Genomic DNA, 19,064 nt, shown 5'->3' with positions numbered 1-19,064 from the left:
AGAGTGTATACCCCTTTAAAAGCTTTTTCTAAAAAGAAATGCCTTGGACCGGACTCGAACCCAAGACCTCTCACTATCACAACACAACACCAACCATCAAGCTACCAGTTACTTTTCTGTTACAATTAATTCCCGAAATTAATTTAACCTAAATATTCTAGCTTCTTCTTCATGATGATCATAACATCATCATCAATTATTGCGTATCAACCCTGTTTGTTTTACAGAAGTCTTACAATATAAACGGCCCAACATAGGCACTGGTACCCTGCGGCCCAACAGGCCCAACAGAAAATAGCAGTCCATTAATTGGTTTATTGGGCTTGGCCTTCATTTAAACAGCCCAACAGATAGCTACGGCTGAAATGACCCGTTCATATACATTATAAACGATTCACAATAGTTGATTTCATTGCGAGGTACTTGACCTCTATATGATACATTTTACAAACATTGCATTCTTTTTTGAAAAGACAAACTTCCATTACATCGAAAGTTGACGACATGCATACCATTTCAAAATCTATCCAACTATAATTGACTTAATAATAACCTTGATGAACTCAACGACTCGAATGCAACGTCTTTTGAAATATGTCATGAATGAGTCCAAGTAATATCTCTAAAATGATCAAATGCACAACGGAAGATTTCTTTCATACCTGAGAATAAACATGCTTTAAAGTGTCAACCAAAAGGTTGGTGAGTTCATAGGTTTATCATAAAATAATAAAATTCATCATTTTGATAGACCATAAGATTTAAATCCTGCATTGGTACAAATGGGCCCGAATCCTATACCCACCTGTAATGTACATGCGATATCTTTTAAATACAGTACACCTTTCTCGTGTACGAAATCATCTTTCATAAATCTTAGTAACCGTACACATATCTTGTGCAAAAAAATAACATACACATAATCTGTGTATAAAATCATTCTCTCGATACATAACATTCACTTTTCATTTATTTCATAGCTTGGCTTGGTAACCGACCTTAACATATAATGCGCATAAAAATATCCCCAAAACAGAACATCTCGTCTGTATAATAATCATATAAACTTTGAAGTACTAAACACTACGTCCATTAGCCCTTCCGTCTATTCTGGGTGGGGGTGTTAAATCCGGTAGCTGCCTTTAGGGTTCACGTCAATTAGGCGTGCACTAATTCTCAAAATTAGTGATGTTCCCTAATTCTTAGGTTACCAAGCAATAATAATCAGGGGAAAAATATTCATATCAATTTTGGCAATTATCACGTCCACATAATTCAATGGTGGCAATTATCACTTTCACATAATTCATTCGAGGAATGTTTTGCTTGTGTCTATCTCGTCAAACATTTATGAAAGCATTTCATGTATTCACAGTTCAAAATGTATTTCAGAAGCATTTAATAAAGCAGTTGTAAAAGTAGCGCATGTATTCTCAATCCCAAACATGTAAAGAGTAAAAGGGAATCAAATGAACTCACCATACTGTATTTTGTAGAAAAATACATATGACTATATTGAACAATGCAGGGTTGGCCTCGGATTCACGAACCAATATCATTGGTATGTATATATTAAAACGTATACTCGTAATCGAACAATTTATAATATCTTAATTTATATATCATATATTTAATTTGTGTTTATATTCAAAATAGTTGTTATTTATATAATTATATTAATATATCCATACTTGTTTAAATATTATATTTAAAAATCGATAGTTTGTTATTTATAAGTATTTATATAAATAATATTAGTAAGTTTGATATATATATATATATATATATATATATATATATATATATATATATATATATATATATAGTTATGTGAGATTTTAATATAATTATAGTTTACGTAATAAGTATATTTTATGTACACAATATTTATCTGCTTAAAAATGATAGTGTTGATATTAATGATTTACTAATAATCATAATAATAATAACCTTATTAAAAATGATAATATTAATAATAATGATATTGATATTATTAATAATAATACTAATAGTTACAAAGGTGTTACTAATACTAATATTAATGAAAATAATGATAAGTTGTATTATTTTCATAATAATGATAATAATAATGATATTAATCATGATAATAATAATACATCTGTGAGTGATAATAATAATAATAATATTCATATTTGTATTTATAATCATAATAAATGAAATTTTTTATCATAATACTATATTAGTGGTAATAATAGTATTAATAATTATAATACTTGTAGTAATAACATTAATTAATAGTGATAATCATAATCCTAAAAGTGATAATAATACTAAAAATAATAACAATTATATATACTTATACTAATACTAATACTAATGATAATAACAATAATAACAATAATATTCCTAATACTTAATAATAATAATGTTGATAATAATAACAACATTACTAATACTTAATAATAATAACATTAATAATAATAATAATAATAATACTAATAATAATAATAATAATAATAATAATAATAATAATAATAATAATAATAATAATAATAATAATAATAATAATAATAATAATAATAATAATAATAATATTAATAATTAAAAAGAAAACTACCTTCAAAAGGATTTGTTAAAAAAAAATGCATAGGACGGGACACGAACCCAAGACCTCTCGCTCACCCGACAACCCACTTAACCATTGCTCTGGGATGACATTTCTGTTTATAATTTCCAACTAACACAATTTAACCCGTAAGATTTCCATTAGACCCAACACTCAAGCCCAACTATGTGATTGTGTGTTCTCGGCCCAAGTGCAACTCACGGCCCAACAGTAATTTAAAAAGGCTTCAGCCTGTTTAGCGATTTGATCTCAGCCCAACAATGATTAATCACAGCCCATATCAGTTTTCTCTTATAATTAATAAAAAAAATGGTAGTGGCCTGGGTTCGAACCCAGGACCTCTAAATACTCATAAACACCCAGAACCGTCCCTCCATCTCACTCTTTCTGTTTTAATACTCAAACTAAATGCTATAAACTATTTGATGTATACTTCTCCTTCTTCACATTAAATCGACATCATTCATCATCCTTTATCTTCATCATACTTGTGATCAACATCTTCCATTTCATCGTCACTAACATTCACGATCATCATCATCTCATAATCACATCGTCATCTTAATTGTTCTAACTCCACGGTATCATCATCGTTCCTATCATTCGTTATCATTATTTTATGTACTATCTTCATCTTCTTTTTTGTTATAACTGGGAACAGAAACAGAAATCGTGAAGCAGCAATCTTATTTCACTAATAGCAACAGAAGTTATAAAGGGGTTGTGGTGTTATGGTCGACTTGAACAGGCCTATAGCAGCGATTATCGACGGAACAAAAAAAATATGAGAGATATAAAGGAGAGAGAGGTGTGTCGGTTTTACACATGAAACAAGCTGTAGCAGCAGCTTGTAAATGTGCTGTAAAGAAAACGAGTACCAGAATGTTGTGGGTTCATGAAGAAAATTAAGAGAGAGAGATAGAGAGAGTGATGAAGGTGGTGGTTCGTTGCCGGTGATTATGGTAACCGGTGGTGGTTGATTGCCAGAGATCAAGGTGGTCGAAGTGGTTGCTATGGTGGTGATACGGATGGTTGTTTGATGGTTTCGAATATCACAGCATTACGGCAATAACTATTAAAATGTGTTGATGGGTGGTGATAATTCAGTGAATGAATGGGTTAAAGGTGTATGGTGGCGGACGTTGGTGGTTGTGGGGTGATGGAAGGCAGCCGTTGGTGGTGACTCTAGGTGGAGCTGAAGTAGCTCGTAAAAAAATATATATTGATGATGGAGAGCCGTATGTGGTGTTGAGGTTTGATATCTTCATATATATGTTAAGTATATAATAATAATATAATATATTAGTAATTAATAATTAATAATAATAATAGCAAAAGTCTTAATTAAAACAGTAAAGCCATCGCCAAAATTGGATTTACATTACCGACATCAATTAAATACGGGTATTTTCTCGTACTCCGTTGTTAAACAGTAACGATTAACAGTCTCAGAAAAATCCTAAATTTTTACAGTAATTATCTTTCATTATTTCGTTCGTCATGGTATAAAATTCAATCATAAATTATTAAATAAAAATTACATCAACTGTCCCTCTCATTTCTGGGTAAAATATAAAAAGTGTTAAAATTTAATAACTAGATCCTAAATACATTTTTAGTAAGCCTAAAATTTATAGAACTCATTTTCATATCACCGCTTATTTTAAAATTACATATGTTTGAATTTAACTTGCTTAATATCAATCAAAACATCAGACGAGTATTATAATCATTTAATATTTATTTTTAATGTACTTTATATATATATATAGATTCAGGTTTTTATTATTTAATTAAATACATTAAATATATATTTTCAAATAAATAAATTTAATATTTAATCTTATATATTTACAATTAATATTCATGTGCATATATATATATATATATATATATATATATATATATATATATATATATATGCATATACATACTTAAATATATGAATCTATTTACAAATATTTGTTCGTGAATCGTTGGGAACAATTGAAGGTCAACTGAATATATAAACATAGTTTCAAAATTTTCGATACTCAACATTACAGACTTTGCTTATCGTATAGAAATCATATGAAGATTAAGCTTAAATTTGGTCAAAAATTCCCGGGTCGTCACAGTACTTACCCGTTAAAGAAATTTCGTCCTGAAATTTGAGTGAGGTGGTCATGGATAACAATATAAATGTTTTAATGACAAATATGAGTTGATGAATAGAGTTTTATCATTACCGAGTAATATGGATAAAACAATTCGATTGTTCGAAGAGTATGAATGAAGCTATCACAAAAGATTGGGATAGAGATTTAACTTTTGACGTGGTCACAATTGAATTTAGAAAATAAGGTGCTTCTTTCCATTTGACGTTGTCTTGGTGGAATTCCAGAATTCCAGGGATTTAAAGAAAATCTTCTAAATCTAAAAGATTTGATTCTTCGGCGAATAAGAAAATTAAGATTCTCTAATTAAATGCGGAGATCTGCCTTGATTTTTCTATCAGATATTTCACTATAAATTAACTTCTTCCATTCCGTTACTTTTACCATTCCTATACCCAATTTCCAAATTCAAAAGTTTATGAAAATGCTAAATCCAGTTCTGATCCTTGTCCTTATCCTTACTATCACAACCATCATTCTCCTTTTCCAACTTCCACCAGAGGAATCTGCTTACTTCTACTTTGCCCTTGGGGTTATAGTGCTTTTAATCCTCTCGTGTCTTTATGCTGCTATAAACATTGATATACACAGTTTGTAATTTATGTATTGTTATCGGGCTTTATATCTTCTCTTATACTTCGAAGTCCTTGCTTCTGTTCTCTATAATCATCGTCATCCCCAGTTAATACTTCCCCCTATTTGCTGCGATTTATACTCCAATTTCTATTTCAGAGCTTTGTCCCTTCGTTTCTTCTTCTTGCGATTGGGCATTTCTTGTAATGGTCCAGAATTCGCAGATATAAGTTTCAGAATGAACATTGTTAATGTTCTAAGAAAGAAACGGTAATAGCATAATTTGACTTGTCAAATTACCAGAATTCAAAGAAAGATAGGACTATCAAGAAAAATATGTTCTTGATATGTTTATAGATTAGACAGAACGTAAGAGTCGTGTAACATGGCACATGATGGCGTTATGATCTGTGAATCTTCACGTTCCATTTAGAAACTTAGCATGACTTAATGTAATATAATCACGTTGATCAAGTGTCATTATATTATACTAACTTATGCATCAGTTCCCAACACTACTTCAAAATCATTCATATTTTAAACTCGACAGTTTTACAGAAATTTCCAATATAATGTGTTACAGATAGCACGAGGAGGTATATAATTTCGGACGAGAATATTTATGAAAATATCTTCTGAAATGTCGAAGATATTTATGATGATATTTTAGGATTTCTAAGTTCGATGGTTGATGAAGAAAGATTTTCCGCAAGATTTTAACATGACTTCGGAGCAAGATATTCTCTAAAGATTTCATCGAATCCAGAATTACCTGGATTCTTTGAATATAGGGTTTGGTCCTTGTATTTGTCCTTGGTCTCCTACATAGTTCGCTCAATCTGTTTTTCAGTACCAAATTTTCTATCGAGCGTTCCTACACTCCTCTCTTTATCATCAAACTTTTAGCCATTTAGACCATCTACCATTTTTCTGTTTCCTCTGCATTTAATGCTACGATATCTGAATCATCAGTTATCAATCCGAGGTGGTTTCAGGAGAATTGTGTTTTTAGATGATTAAACGATGGTGGAATATGAAAGGTTCCCCGGTAACAATAAAAGAGCACGCATATATATCAAAGTTATAATAAGGTTGTTTCGAATGAAAAGTCAAAATTGTCTTGCTGAAGCTGTGACAAAATTTTCTACTTTGAATGGAATTATTAAGTTATTTTGGGTAATAATAACACTAAGGAATTAGCACGGCTACGTGTTAAACGTTTACTCAGGTTCCGAGTGTTTTTCAGGTGCATAACTATATGCATCAATCTTTTCTGCTGTAGATGAAGTGCGGTTAGTTCATCCTCTCGAGTGAGGTGTGTTCAAGAATTATGAAAGGTTTGAACGCATATCGTAATCGTCAAGATACAAATGAGGTTCAAGATGAAATCAAGTGGCAAACTTGAATAATTGTTTAGTTTCATATGTTATAATCAATATTTTAATTTATTTTAATTGTCCAATGTTGGTAGTCCACGGTCGATAGTCCACAGTTAACAATCCAATAATTCATATATAGTTTAATATATAATATTCGAATTGATTAATACGTATCGTGACCCGTGTACATGTCTCAGACTCGATCACAACTCAAAGTATATATATTATTTGAGAATCAACCTCAACCCTGTATAGCTAACTCTATCATTACTGCATATAGAGTGTCTATGGTGATTCCAAATAATATATATATATATATATATATATATATATATATATATATATATATATATATATATATATATATATATATATATATATGCGTCAATATGATATGTCAAAACCTTGTATACGTGTCCCGATATTTAAAGTGCGTAAAATAAATAACAAAAATTAAATGACGATAAATAAAATTGCGAGAATTAAAATTGAGATAAATAAAATGCGATAAATAAATTGCGATAAATAAATTGCGATAAATAAAATGTAATCAGTTAGCTAGGAACAGTTAGCGTGGATTCTTAACAAAATTTTTCATAGTTAATTTGTTTGTTTCTAACAAATTTTATTTTGTCCAATGTTTTCTTCATTGTGCCACTTGTTGGATTCTGATATGTCAAAATCCAAATATGAAATTGAATGAAAATGGTTATTCTGTGGTAAACGGATACATATACCTGTGAACGTAAGTAGGATAGTAAATGACTGTTGAATCATATTCGAAGAATGTACAGTGTAACTTATTAATGTGAAATCTAAATATTCCTCGGGTATTACCTACCCGTTAAAATATTTTCACCATTAATAGTTTGTACAAAAGAATTTTTAATTACAATCTTTATAAAAATATATATACATATATATTTTCTTCAGATGTAATATAGATTTAATGAGTTAATATGATATTAAACTCATCTGATTTATGGCTAGAACTAGAGTACATAATCTCTAAAACATTAGAGATTACATAATTTCCATAAGGAACGAAGATAATGATGTAGAACGAAGATAAAGTAAATAGAACGATAGATAGAATGAAGATAAACGATATAGAACGATATGTAAAACGATGATTAAGTTCGAGGTATTGATTGTGATATGGAAGCGTGTGATGCTGAAACTTGGGTTGTTGGGGATATTGGTGTTGATGTTGGTGGTACTGTTGGTGCCGGTGATGTTGCTGAAGCTGGTAAATTTTGCACCATATTCTCCAAATTGATTACTTGAGCGTAAAGTTCGTTGACTTCTTCTATTATTCCGGTATGATTGTCGGTCGGAACGAGCGAATGAATAAGGTTTAGAATTTTAGCTAGAATATAATCGTGGTGAGATATTCAGAAAATGAGGGTGAAAATAGTGTTTCGGACTGGTTCGTCGGTAAGTGCTTCGGGTTCTTTGTCAAGAGAGCAATTTGGTTGGTGGAAAGGATCGTCTTCTTCTCGTCTCCATCGGTTAAGTCGACTACAAACCCATCCTCAATTCATCCAGAATGGAAGATGACTAATTGGTTGATCTATTTCGTTTACGCTGCTTTCGGAGCTTAGGTGAATATCCATGTCGGAATAGCTGCCGGAATAACTATCGAAATAGCTATCGAAATTTGAGAGACTCGAACTGGTTGAGGGATTCATCTCGTATGATCAGATGATGGATTTTCGGTAAGAAAATAGATTATAGGATGTAGATTAGTACCCTGTAATACATAATTTACATATGCATATATAATACTAAAATCCCATAAGTTACGGAGGAATCTACGGAAACTGTCAGGCAAAGGTAACAATAACAGATACGCTAAGATATGAATTTATCTATACAATGTCTATGCAATAGAGGTAGTAAGACGTGTCTAGACTTTAAGGATGATAAGCAATTAATTTGCGACACTAAATGATAAGCAAAACTTTTGACATGCAGACACGGTCGAAGTCCAGACCCACTAATGCATCTAAACAACTATCAGTTAGACACACTAATGCAAGACCTGGTTCGCTAAGACCACCGCTCTGATACCAACTGAAATGACCCGTTCATATACATTATAAACGATTCACAATAGTTGATTTCATTGCGAGGTACTTGACCTCTATATGATACATTTTACAAACATTGCATTCATTTTTGAAAAAACAAACTTCCATTACATCGAAAGTTGACGACATGCATACCATTTCATAATGTATCCAACTATAATTGACTTAATAATAACCTTGATGAACTCAACGACTCGAATGCAACGTCTTTTGAAATATGTCATGAATGACTCTAAGTAATATCTCTAAAATGAGCAAATGCACAGCGGAAGATTTCTTTCATACCTGAGAATAAACATGCTTTAAAGTGTCAACCAAAAGGTTGGTGAGTTCATAGGTTTATCATAAAACAATAAAATTCATCATTTTGATAGACCACAAGATTTAAATCCTGCATTGGTACAAATGGGCCCGAATCCTATACCCACCTGTAATGTACATGCGATATCTTTTAAATACAGTACACCTTTCTCGTGTACGAAATCATCTTTCATAAATCTTATTAACCGTACACATATCTTGTGCACAAAAATAACATACACATAATCTGTGTATAAAATCATTCTATTGATACATAACATTCACTTTTCATTTCTTTCATAGCTTGGCTTGCTAACCGACCTTAACATATAATGCGCATAATAATATCCCCAAAACAGAACATCTCGTCTGTATAATAATCATATAAACTTTGAAGTACTAAACACCACGCCCACTAGCCCTTCCGTCTAGTGAAAATTCTAGGTGAGGGTGTTAAACCCGGTAGCTACCTTTAGGATTCGCGTCAATTAGGCGTGCACTAATTCTCAAAATTAGTGATGTTCCCTAATTCTTAGGTTACCAAGCAATACTAATCAGAGGAAAAATATTCATATCAATTGTGGCAATTATCACGTCCACATAATTCAATGGTGGCAATTATCACGTCCACATAATTCATTCGAGGAATGTTTTACTTGTGTCTATCTCGTCAAACATTTATAAAAGCATTCCATGTATTCGCTGTTCAAAATATATTTCAAAAGCATTTAATAAAGCAGTTGTAAAAGTAGCTCATGTATTCTCAGTCCCAAAAATGTAAAGAGTAAAAGGGAATCAAATGAACTCACCATACTGTATTTTGTAGTAAAAATACATATGACTATATTGAACAATGCATGGCTGGCCTCAGATTCACGAACCTATATCATTGGTATGTATATATTAAAACGTATATTCGTAATCGAACAATTTATAATATCTTAATTTATATATCATATATTTAATTTGTGTTTATATTCAAAATAGTTGTTATTTATATAATTATATTAATATATCCATACTTGTTTAAATGTTATATTTAAAAATCGATAGTTTGTTATTTATATGTATTTATATAAATAATATTAGTAAGTTTGATATATATATATATATATATAGTTATGTGAGATTTTAATATAATTATAGTTTACGTAATAAGTATATTTTATGTACAAAATATTTATCTGCTTAAAAATGATAGTGTTGATATTAATGATTTACTAATAATCATAATAATAACCTTATTAAAAATGATAATATTAATAATAATGATATTGATATTATTAATAATAATACTAATAGTTACAAAGGTGTTACTAATACTAATATTAATGAAAATAATGATAAGTTGTATTATTTTCATAATAATGATAATAATAATGATCTTAATCATGATAATAATAATACATCTGTGAGTGATAATAATAATAATAATAATATTCATATTTGTATTTATAATCATAATAAATAAATTTTTTTATCATAATACTATATTAGTGGTAATAATAGTATTAATAATTATAATACTTGTAGTAATAACATTAATTAATAGTGATAATCATAATCCTAAAAGTGATAATAATACTAAAAATAATAACAATTATATATACTTATACTAATACTAATACTAATGATAATAATAATAATAACAATACTATTCCTAATACTTAATAATAATAATAATGTTGATAATAATAACAACATTACTAATACTTAATAATAATAATAATAATAATAATAATAATAATAATAATAATAATAATAATAATAATAATAATAATAATAATAATAATAATAATATTAATAATAATATTAATAATTTAAAAGAAAACTACCTTCAAAAGGATTTGTTAAAAAAAAATGCATATGACGGGACTCGAACCCAAGACCTCTCGCTCACCCGATAACCCACTTAACCACTGCTCTTGGATGACATTTCTGTTTATAATTTCCGACTAACACAATTTAACCCGTAAGATTTCCATTAGACCCAACACTCAAGCCCAACTATGTGATTGTGTGTTCTCGGCCCAAGTGCAACTCACGGCCCAACAGCAATTTAAAAAGGCTTCGGCCTGTTTAGCGATTTGATCTCAGTCCAACAATGATTAATCACGGCCCACATCAGTTTTCTCTTATAATTAATAAAAAAAAATGGTAGTGGCCTGGGTTCGAACCCAGGACCTCTAAATACTCATAAACACCTAGAACCGTCCCTCCATCTCACTCTTTCTGTTTTAATACTCAAACTAAATGCTATAAACTATTTGTTGTATACTTCTCCTTCGTCACATTAAATCGACATCATTCATCATCCTTTATACTTGTGATCAACATCTTCCATTTCATTGTCACTAACATTCACGATCATCATCATCTCATAATCACATCGTCATCTTAATTGTTCTAACTCCACGGTATCATCATCTTTCCCATTATTCGTTATCATTATTTTATGTACTATCTTCATCTTCTTTGTTGTTATAACTGGGAACAGAAACAGAAATCATGAAGCAGCAATCTTATTTCACTAATAGCAACAGAAGTTATAAAGGGGTTGTGGTGTTATGGTCGACTTGAACAGGCCTATAGCAGCGATTATCAACTGAAGAAAAAAAATATGAGAGATATAAAGGAGAGAGAGAGGTGTCGGTTTTACACAGGAAACAAGCTGTAGCAGCAGCATGTAAATGTGCTGTAAAGAAAACGAGTACCAGAATGTTGTGGGTTCATGAAGAAAATTAAGAGAGATAGATAGAGAGAGAGTGATGAAGGTGGTGGTTCATTGTCGGTGATTATGGTAACCGGTGGTGGTTGATTGTCGGAGATCAAGGTGGTCGAAGTGGTTGCTATGGTGGTGATACGGATGGTTGTTTGATGGTTTCGAATATCACAGCATTACGGCAATAACTATTAAAATGTGTTGATGGGTGGTGATAATTCGGTGAATGAATGGGTTAAAGGTGTATGGTGGCGAACGTTAGTGGTTGTGGGGTGATGGAAGGCGGTCATTGGTGGTGACTCTAGGTGGAGCTGTAGTAGCTCGTAAAAAAAAAATATTGATGATGGAGAGCTGTATGTGGTGTTGAGGTTTGATATCTTCATATATATGTTGAGTACGTAATAATAATATAATATATTAATAATTAATAATTAATTAATTAATAATAATAATAATAACAAAAGTCTTAATTAAAACAGTAAAGCCATCGCCAAAATTGGATTTATATTACCGACATCAATTAAATACGGGTATTATCTCGTACTCCGTTGTTAAACAGTAACAATTAACAGTCTCAGAAAAATCCTAAATTTTTACAGTAATTATCTTTCATTACTTCGTTCATCATGGTATAAAATTCGATCATAAATTATTAAATAAAAATTACATCAACTGTCCCTCTCATTTCTGGGTAAAATATAAAAAGAGTTAAAATTTAATAACTAGATCCTAAATACATTTTTAGTAAGCCTAAAATTTATAGAACTCATTTTCGTATCACCGTTTATTTTAAAATTACATATGTTTGAATTTAACTTGCTTAATATCAATCGAAACATCAGACGAGTATTACAATCATTTAATATTTATTTTTAATGTACTTTATATATATATAGATTCAGGTTTTTATTATTTAATTAAATACATTAAATATATATTTTCAAATAAATAAATTTAATATTTAATCTTATATATTTACAATTAATATATATGTATATATATATATATATATATATATATATATATATATATATATGCATATACATACTTAAATATATGAATCTATTTACAAATATTTGTTCGTGAATCGTTGGGAACAATCGAAGGTCAACTGAATATATAAACAAAGTTTCAAAATTTTCGAGACTCAACATTACAGACTTTGCTTATCGTATCAAAATCATATGAAGATTAAGCTTAAATTTGGTCGAAAATTCCCGAGTCGTCACAACGGCCCAATCAGAAAGTCCACTAAATAATAGTCCAAATCATAATCAGTTCAATAAACCGGTTATTTTCCTCGATAATTAAAAGGGTTTCTTTTAACGCCATTAAAACGATAGAATTTTTTTTTTTTTTTTTTTTTAAAAGGGTGCCTGCCCAGGTCAAGGCATTTGCCGCGGCGCGGCTCCTTTTGTCGCGCCGTGACATATAAAGGGTTTTTATCTTATGTTTAGCTGCCTTTCTGTTACCAAAATGCGTTTAATGCCGCGGCGCGACATAACCCACGAACTGGCACCAACCTGCAACTTATTAACAAAATCACACTTTACCCAATTCAATAGCTCAAAACACATTTTTAACATCACAAGACATATTTAAACTTTACTAAACCAGTTTCAAGCATCATTCGACATTACTAAAATCTTTTGAATTAAGAACACGTGTTCACACAATTTAATAACATCATTTGGTCCCAAAGCATAACGAAAACATAATCGTTAAATACAAAAGGCTTGGCGTTGATAAGCGGTACCCAAAAGAGCTTGATTCAAAATAGAAACTTGCATTACCACTTACTCTAATGCCAATGCTCCACTTTCCTCAAACGGGTTCCTTACCTTCACGATGACCTTTCATCCCTATAAAATATAAAACAACACGGGGGTAAGCTTTTACACTTAGTGAGTTATAGGCGAATATTTAAATATACAATGTCGGGCATAATCTTTTCATTGCATTGCCTTTCAACCAAACGGTTGCTTGCTTACTTTCGGATTCGACCCATCACTTACCATAGACATAACTTACTAGGCCGACCCTAGTAATTATGTCTAAGCTATCCATAGGCATACTCTTATGCCTAAGCTACTTTAATCACATTTCAATCATACATATGCACATAGACATCCAAAGTGTCTAAGCTAAACCATCCATAGACAAGATTACCAAGCAACCTTAATAATCTTGCCTAAGCTAAACATCCACCATAGATACAATTATTAGGTGAACCTAATAATTCCATCTAAGCTATTCAACTAGTGCACTTAGCCGTTGCTCTCTTGCACGGATGCAATCCGAGAACACTAAGACACTCTCGACCCGCCCATTTTACCCCCTATAAACTCACCTTGATTAAATGGAGTTCCTTGGTCCCTTGACGTTCCTTTTCCTTGATTAGCACCTATACATGAGCTAATCTCATCAATAACATATCTCAACAAAATTACAATTTCCACAAGCTTTCAACACATTCATACACTTGCACATTGACTTAACCCCCTATTTACTCCAATATACACATAAACACTTACATACATAGCATTTTAATCTCACCTTTTCCAATATAACCACATTATCATGCCAACATTACTTCCTTAATCACACAATTCTCTAGTTCATCTCTTACAATCATAACATGCAATTCTTCCAAATATTCCATTAAACATCAAATGTGCATAAACCCATTTCTATTACTAGCAACCCTAAATCATCAATTATCCAAATTCCATCACTTACAATAACAACAACAATTCACATATAAACTTTCTTCTTTAAAACTCTTAACTAAATCACATAAACATTTTATTGAGACATTTCATCAAACACCTAGTGTGCATGACTTGATTCTAAGCTAAAACATCACCAAATTCACCATATACATATCATTCACTCAAAATGCAAGTTCATACATGAACTTACTTCCATAATTACTAACAAATTTGTTTTCAATCAAGCAAGTGTGCACAATTTCAACAAACAACAACCTTTAAGCTAGAGATTCATCACAATCACCCAATATTAGTGATACATAGTTACAAAAGTTCATACCTTGTCTTTAAGGGTTCAAGAACCCTAATTGTGCACAAAGGAGAAGAATTTGAAGAAATAAAACTTGCTAGAATGCTTAGTGTGCCTTAGATTTCACTAACTTATAATTGCATGAACACAATTTCTTAATTGGAGCTTCCCTCTTCTTCCTCCTTGTTGAGTCGACACCCACAGCACACACACATACGTTCTGTATTTATTTATTTTTTACAACTGATAATGATTTATCAGTATTTTTGTTCTTTTATTAAAATAACTTTGCTCAAATTGCACTTTCTACCCTCCCCACCAAAACTATAATGAGGGAGGTCCTTAGTTCTAACCTTGCACCTTTAGTCCCTTCTAACTTAACTAACAAACTTAACTCTTGTCCATTTATTTATACTAGATCATACCATCCATGTATATAATAATAAAATTACATAAAATAATACCTTAATTAATTGGGATGTTACAACTCTCCCCCTCTTGGATTGTTCGTGTCCTCGCGAACCATTCCTGATGCAACGATGGATAATACTTCATAAGCCATTCTTCGGGTTCCCACGTACATTCGGAGCCCTTTCTAAATTGCCATAACACTTTCAATAACATAATCGACTTATTCCTTAATTGCTTCACCTTATGATCCAAAATCTTTATTGGCTTCTCCGCATATCTTAACTTATCATCAACCTCAATCTCATTCAATGGAACATAAGTTGATTCATCCGCCAAGCACTTCCTCAATTGTGACACGTGAAAAGTGTCGTGAATATTACTTAATTCCTCGGGCAAGGCCAAACGATAGGCTACCTTCCCGACTTTTGCCACTACCTCGAATGGTCCCACAAATCTTGGACCCAATTTTCCCCTTTTTCTAAAACGAATAATACCCTTCCACGGGGAAACTTTAAGCATTACTTTATCACCCACTTGAAATTCTACCGGCTTCCTTCTTTTATCCACATAAGACTTTTGTCGATCTTGTGCCGCTTTCATTCTTTCACGAATTTGATCTATCATTTCGGTGGTTTGATGTACAACTTCCGTGCTTCCTAATTCCCTTTGACCCACTTCACCCCAACATATTGGGGTTCTACATCTCCTTCCATACAACATCTCATAAGGCGTCATTCCGATAGTAGAGTGATAACTATTATTATACGAAAATTCCACTAAAGGTAGATGAGTATCCCAACTACCACCAAAATCAATGACGCATGCTCTTAACATATCCTCAAGAGTTTGGATAGTTCGTTCACTTTGGCCATCCGTTTGTGGGTGAAACGTGGTACTCACATGCAACTTAGTGCCCATCTCTTCTTAAAACTTTCTCCAATATCGTGAGGTGAATCGAGTGTCACGGTCCGAAACAATGGAAACCGGTATTCCATGTCTTGCAACAACCTCCTTCATATATAACTTAGACATTGCTTTCGATGATGAAGCTTCTCTTATTGCCAAAAATAGCGCGCTCTTTGTCAATCTATCAACAATAACCCAAATTGCGTCGTGTTGTCGAGGTGTCTTAGGCAACTTAGTCACTAAATCCATTGTAATGTGTTCCCATTTCCAAACCGGTACTTCTAATGGTTGCATCTTACCGTAAGGCATTTAATGATCAGCTTTAACTTGAAGATAAGTAAGACATTTATGAACATATTTTACTATATCCCTCTTCATTCCCGGCCACCAATAGTCCTTCCTTAGATCCCTATACATTTTCGGGGCACCGGGGTGAATCGAATACTTAGATTTGTGAGCTAAGTCAAGGAGCTCACTTCTAACACCACTTTGTAAAGGTACCCAAATTCTTCCATATCTAAGCCGTAGACCACGAGAATCTAACATAAAATTATCAACTTGCCCCTTGATCCTTTCTTTTCTCACGTTTTCAGGTTTCAACGCTTCATCTTGTGCTACTCGGATACTATCGAATATATGTGGTGATATTACCATAGCCAAAATCGTTATCTTAATCGGTTGGTGACTCGACTTCCTACTAAGAGCATCCGCCACCACATTAGCCTTCCCGGGGTGATACAAAATTTCACAATCATAATCTTTCACCAAGTCGAGCCCTCTCCTTTGCCTATCATTTAAATCCCTTTGATCGAATAAATACTTTAAGTTCTTATGATCGGTATAAATAAAGAACTTAACACCATAAAGATAATGACGCCAAATTTTCAAAGCAAAAACCACGGCCGTTAATTCTAAATCATGGGTGGGATAACGTTTTTCATGTTCCTTCAATTGTCGGGACGCATAAGCTATGACTTTCCCATTTTGCATTAACACACACCCTAAACCTTTCTTAGAAGCATCGCAATAAATCGTCATATTCTCATTCCCTTTCGGTAAAACTAGTACAGGAGCTTGAACAAGCTTCTCCTTAAGGAGTTAAAACGCTTGTTCTTGCTTTTCTTCCCATCTCCATGGCACATTTTTACGAGTCAACTTTGTGAGTGGGGTGGCTATTCTAGAAAAATCTTGTATAAACCGTCGATAATACCCCGCTAATCCTAGAAAACTCCTAACTTTGGTGGGATTCGTAGGTGGTTCCCATCTCATTATCGCCTAAATCTTTACCGGATCGACACAAATACCCTTCTTATTAATGACATGTCCCAAAAATTGGACTTCACGAAGCCAAAACTCGCATTTAGAGAACTTAGCGAACAACTTTTCTCTCCTTAAGGTTTCTAACACTTGTTGTAAATGCAACGCATGCTCCTCTTCCCCCTTGGAATATACTAAAATATCGTCAATGAATACAATCACAAACCTATCGAGCATCGGTCGACAAACCCTATTCATCAAATCCATAAACGTGGCCGGAGCATTAGTTAACCCAAAAGGCATAACTACGAATTCATAATGACCATACCTCGTACGAAAAGCCGTTTTGGAGATATCTTCTTCCTTCACCTTTAATTGATGATAAACCGACCTTAGATCTATCTTTGAAAAGAAACATGCACCTTGTAATTGATCAAACAAATCATCTATTCTCGGTAATGGATATTTATTCTTAATAGTGACCTTATTCAACTCACGATAATCTATACACATTCTCATTGTCCCATCCTTCTTTTTCACAAACAACACCGGAGCTCCCCAGGGTGAACTACTAGGACGTATAAAACCCTTATCTATCAAATCTTGTAGTTGAGTCATCATTTCTCTCATTTCCGACGGAGCTAATCGATAAGGTGCTTTGGCAATTGGCGTGGCTCCAGGAATCAAATCTATTCTAAACTCTACCTCTCGTTCGGGAGGTACACCGGGAAACTCATTCGGAAACACATCCGGAAACTCATTAACTATCGGTACATCATTTATTTCAACAACCTTCTTTGAATCATCTACCACATGTGCCAAAAACGCACAACACCCATGAGACAAAAATCTTTTAGCTCTAGCATACGTGCATATAGGAATAACACGCCTAGCCCGTTCCCCGTAAATCCATATAACTTTCCCACTTGGTGATTGAACTAATACAATTTTCTTACGACACAAAATTATCCCTTCATTGTCATCTAGCCAATCCATACCCACAATTACTTGAAATTCTCCCATATGCATGGGTATTAAATCAATAACAAACTTTTCATCATCCAAAATAATTTCACATCCCTTAATGATACTATACACCATAACGGTTTTATTATCCGCTATCTCAACCTCTAAATGGTGCTCTAACATACTTGGGGTCATGTTAAAATGTTTACAAAAAGAATAAGAAACAAACGACCGCGTAGCACCGGAATCAAACAAAACATGCGCAGGTAAAGAATTTACAATAAAGGTACCTGACACCACATTTTGGGACTCCTTCGCTTCGAGTGCGGTAATCTGATGAGCTCGGGCTCTTGGTCGGCTATCACTAGTCTTTGGTTCTGTTTTAACCTCTTTCTTAACACTACCACTTGCCAAGTCTTTCTTATACTTCGGACACTCGGCTTGAAAATGACCCTTTTCAAAAAAATAGTAACATTGTTTTCCCCTCTTAGGACACTCGGCGGCTCTATGACCCGGCCTCCCACATGAATAATAATCGGTAGTACCCGCTTTACATTCACCCGCATGATTCTTACCACACCTATTACATGACTTCACTTCTTTACCACCATTCTTTCCCGACATGAAACCCCCTTTTGATTTGTGAGGAGATTCAGAATTAAACTTACCCTTCTTAAGGCTCATACTTTGCAT

The sequence above is a fragment of the Rutidosis leptorrhynchoides genome, chromosome 5 (assembly GCF_046630445.1).
Source record: "Rutidosis leptorrhynchoides isolate AG116_Rl617_1_P2 chromosome 5, CSIRO_AGI_Rlap_v1, whole genome shotgun sequence".
Classification (NCBI taxonomy): Eukaryota; Viridiplantae; Streptophyta; class Magnoliopsida; order Asterales; family Asteraceae; genus Rutidosis; species Rutidosis leptorrhynchoides.
This window is presented reverse-complemented; position numbering follows the sequence as displayed.